This window comes from Chinchilla lanigera, unplaced genomic scaffold (assembly GCF_000276665.1).
Source record: "Chinchilla lanigera isolate Chin_1 unplaced genomic scaffold, ChiLan1.0 scaffold00166, whole genome shotgun sequence".
Classification (NCBI taxonomy): Eukaryota; Metazoa; Chordata; class Mammalia; order Rodentia; family Chinchillidae; genus Chinchilla; species Chinchilla lanigera.
Genome location: NW_004955567.1, coordinates 130,124 through 135,113, shown reverse-complemented (window position 1 = coordinate 135,113; position 4,990 = coordinate 130,124).

Sequence of the window (4,990 nt, the reverse complement as noted above, 5' to 3'; positions counted from 1 at the left end):
TTGCTCAAGGCCACACAGCTCACAGGCTGGGGTTTCAATCCAGGCAGCCTGGCTCCAGAGTCTGCTCTAAACCCGGAAACCCTGCCTTTGGGCGGTGAGCGCTGACCGCGGGATCCGCGTTGTTTTTCATGGCAGGATAGTGGAAGCTGGGCGTGGTGGCGCGCATCTGTAATCCCAGCACTTGGGAGGCTGAGGCAGGAGGATCGCTGCATGTTCAAGGCCAGCCTGGGCTATGCAGCGAGACCTTGTCTCAAAGAGAGAGACAGAGAGAGAGAGAAAGAGAGAAAGCCTCGTGTGGGCCAAGGTGGGCTGTCCAGGCTGCCTGGGTGGCGGGGTTTGTGCTTGGCGCGCCCTCTGGAGGAAGGGTCTGGCGGGGAGAGATGGGCTGCTGGGGCACGGCTGCCGGGGCTCTCTCCTGGCCGCTGCCTTCTCTGTTCGCTTCCTGGCTGCCGCGGCGTGAGCGGCTTTGCTCCTCCGTGCCCTGCTCCTTGGAGCTGCCACCCGGGCTGAAACCATGAAGCAGTACGCTGTGGGCGCTGGGTACTGTGTCCCAGAGAAGTGTACCAAGCGACCGCGACGAGGGCACCCCGTGACGTCCCCGGGAGCCGCCCTTCTGTGGGCTGGCACTGAGCACCAGCAGGTGCCGCGTTCGGTCGCAGCTCAGGAAGTGACCCTCACGACACGACCTCAGGCCTGCTTCAGCGCGCGGCAAGCGGGGCGGGACGAGTGGGTCGGGAGCAAGGGGCGGCCTCCAGGCGGCTCGTGGAGTGTGTCTACGCTGTCCTAGCTCTTTCCGCTTAAACGCGCTCCGTAGTCCTCAGGCACCCCGTGTGCATCTGCCAGGCCTCTACAGATGGAGCTTGAGATCCCCGTGGAACCCACATGTGTGTTCCACCACAAAAATACCACGCACCCTCTGCCGCGCCTGCTCACCGGCTCTCCACCCGCTCCCCTGGGTCTTGTCCTTGTCACGCCCTCCTCGAGCACCGCCAGGGTCCTCTGCAGCTGCGAGGAGGCCCAGCGCCCGCACACGGCCGGTCTCACCGCAGGGTCGGTGTTCGTCCTGCGGGGCTTCTCGGCGGCCCCCCAGTCGGTGGCCTTCCCTCTCATCTACCTGGCCTGGGTCCTGGGGAACGTCTCCCTCATGACTGCAGTGACCCTGGACGCCCGCCTGGACACACCCACACACTTCCTCCTCAAGTACCTGCCCCTGGTGGACGTCTGTGCCTCGTCCACCACCTTGCCCCGGGCGCTGCTGGCCGCCGCGGCGGGCTCCAAGGAGACCCCCGCTCTGCGTCTGCAGCTCAGCTCCTCGCCTTCATCTGCCTCGGCTCCCTGGAGCGCTTTCTTATCTCCACCACGGTCAGGACCCTGTCTGGCCGTCTACAGGCCGCTGACCCACGGGGCGGCCGCAGCTGCGCCTCCCTGGTGGCCGTGGCCTGGCTCAGTGGACTGCTCCTCTCCACCTTTCACACGGCAAGCACCTGCACCCCGCACCTCTGTGGCCCCAACACCATGGACCACTCCTCTGTGACACCCCGCCCCCGTCATGCGCCTGGCCGGAGCCCACACGCCGGCCCACGAGGCTGCCGGGACTGCGGCCAGCGGCTGTCATCATGACCCGCTTTGGGCTTGTGCTCCTGTCTTCCGCCCGCATCATGGCCCCCGTGGTCCAGATGCTCTCGGCCGCTGGCCGCGGGAAGGCCTTCTCCATGTGCTCCTCACACCTGTCCTACGGCCCCCGCCGCTCGGCCCCCTGCTCCCCGCTGCAAGGCTGCACAGCCGTCGGCTCCTGCTCTGTCCTCACGCCCACCCTGAACCCGCCCTCTACAGCCTGAGGAACGAGGACAGGAGGGGCGCCCTGTGGAAACTCTGCCTTCGGGAGCGGGTGGGCACCGGGGTCGGGACAGGAGCGGAGGAAACTCCCTGGGGTGGAGCTGGCACTCAGGAGGACCACGGCAGCTGAGTGAGACAGAGCCAAAGCTGACAATGGGCTTGGATGACGAGGAGCCGCCCAGGAGCCCAGGAGACGGAGAGATGCTGGGGAGGTCGCTGGGCATCAGGGACAGGGCGTCGAAGCAGCGCGCCTGGCCGGTTATATTTAAACAGAGGAACAAAGGCTCCATCTGTAACGTTCGTAATCATTCAGTAGGCCTCAAACTAAAAGCTCCCTGCACAGTGGGACGCCATCAGGAGGGCAGGGGCCGCAGCTCAGGGCAGAACAACTGCTGGCAGGCGAGAGGCCCCGGCTTCCGTCCCGGCACTGCTGTGGGTCGGGGCGCTCTGCTGCTTTGCCCGGCACCCTGAACGTCAGGGCTGTTCTGGCTTCGTTTTTCAAGTTTTGTTTTGTACTGGCACGTGTCTGTGGTGCCAGCACAAGCACAGCGCTCCCCCTGCCCGCTTCCCTGCCCTCCTCTGCCTCTTCGTCCCTTCCCATTTGAGAAGGAGCTACCTCCCTGTTTTCTCCTACCTATCTTTTGTTTTGTTTTTTAATTTATTTATAGTTCGGGTTTCTCATGTAAGAGAAACCACGTGATATTTAAGCTTCTGTGTCTGATTTATTTCACTTAACATTACATTCTCAAGGTTCAGTCATTTTCCTATAAGTGACTCAAGTTTACCTTCCTTTCTCAATGGAGTACTACACTGCTGTAAAGAAGGATAAACTTGAGTCCCTTGAAAGATAATTGTTTTCTATTGGTATATGTTTTCAGTACATAATGATTATGTTTATTTTTAACACATTTACAACAGGGCCATAATTTGTATGTCTCACTGCTAGGCAATTTTGAATCACCAGAGGTACACACATGCCTGTCCTATTCGGTGGCATGGGATAATCATGCATATACCACCAGTGGTACAGCACCAAGAACATGTTTAAAAGAGACATTCAGCGTTCCTGGGTGCTATGGCCTAGGCCCACCACAGCTCACTGGTTTCAGGAAAGGGAATAAAAGTAACATTTTAAGACTGGGCTACGACCTTCACTAAGGTGCATTCCTGGGGGAAACGTCATCTCCAAAGTATCCAAGTGAGGAGCTCTGGGGCCCAACAGTCCTGGAAGAAAGCCGTGTCCAGACCTTATACAAATAACTTAGGACAGCCAAGGCGGCTGGGGGAGGTGGTGCATCCTGGGGCACATCTTTTGGGGGCAGAATTATTGGCCAAAAGGAAAATTATGTTACAACAGTTTACTCCATTTTAACATAGAAAGATTTGAGCAGGTGGAAATAGGAACGTTACACCTGCAGTTTGTTATGCTCTTAAGATGGTACCTCATGTTTTACTGAATGCAGGCTGCAAAATTTGTAACGTTGTTTAAAGAATTCTTTAAAAAAATATTATTACTTTTTCCCCACACACCCAGCCAGCAATTGTTATTGGTTGATTTCTTGATGGTAGTCATTCTGACTGGGGTGAGATGGAATCTCAGTATTGTTTTATTTTGCATTTCTCAAATGACCAATGATATTGAACATTTTTTCATATATTTAATTGCCATTTGTATTCCTTTGTCTGAGAAGTGTTTATTTGTGGATACCCATTTTCGGATTGGGTCTTTGAATTTTGAGGGCCTGATTTTTTAAAATTCTTTTTATGTTCTAGAAAGAAATGTGGAGATTCCTCATAAAACTGGATTAGAGGTCCCCTTCTGGATATCTTTCAAGAAGAACTGAAAACATCATACCATAGTGATATGTGTACAACCATGTTTATAGCAGCACAATTTGTAATAGTTACATCTTGGAAACAACCCAAATGCCCATCAACTGAGGAATGGATAAAAAAATGATGTGGTATTTTTATATAATGGAGTACTACTCAGCTAAAGAAAGACACACTTGAGATTTTTATGGGTAAATGGATACAATCCGAGACCATTCTCATAAGTGAAATAAATCAAATTCACATGTGTAAACATCATATTGTCTTATATAAGAAACTAAACAAGTAAATAAGATCCCAAAGGTACAATAGATATTGTGAAAGGGAAAGAAACTGCTCAAAAGGAAAGAACAACTGGGGTGGGGGAAAGGAGAAAAGAAATCTTGTTCTCAAGATTTAGCAAATTGTGCGGCTATACACATGGGTGCACGGGGTGCAAATAATATATATATATATAATATACACACACACAAACAAGATAGCTAAGATCATTGTCTATACTTTCTCATAGTTCACTGAAAGGAACAGTTAGTGCTTATATTGTTTGATCAATTTTGCATGCCTGTATCTGGTTATCTGAGAACTACTCTGAAGATAACAATATGCAATATAATAACCATTGTTGGTTTCCTGTCATCTTGTTTTGAAATTCCGCATCATTTGTATTTTTTGTCCTTTAAAATAAAAAAAAAATTACTGACATGATTATTAGTATTTCCTTTATTCACATTAGTTAACTACTATCATAATTTATTATGGACCATGGTGAATAATAATAATTTATGGTTCTTTTGAACTACATTTGATGTTAAGGTTTCCTGTGTGCATCTGAACGCAGAGTGTCTCTTCTGCGTGACCGCTTACTCACGAAGCTCACACGCGGATTGTACCAACTGGCTTCCACAGGCCTCTCCACCAGCCTTGGACACGAGTATGCAGGCGGTGTTCACCTAAAACCAAACAAACCCTCCTGAGCCTCCTGCGGTCCCTCCAGTCTTGAATTCTGCAACAGGCCTGATGGAAATCACATCCATAGAACTTGAGCCTGCGTCGGCATGGATGCATCTCCCGGCTCTGCCGCCGCTGCTTGCCCCTCCCACGGTCTCATATTTTGTGATAAACTCTGCTCGCTGCGGCGATGCTTTTGTGTGTCCCGACTGCATTCCTTCATCAAGAATGCAAAGGCCATGTCACGTACATGTGCCAAATACCCACACTGAATGTAAACATTGCATATCATAAACATGAGCGAAGGAGAATCAGAAGAAGAAGAAGAAGAAGAAGAAGAAGAAGAAGAAGAAGAAGAAGAAGAAGAAGAAGA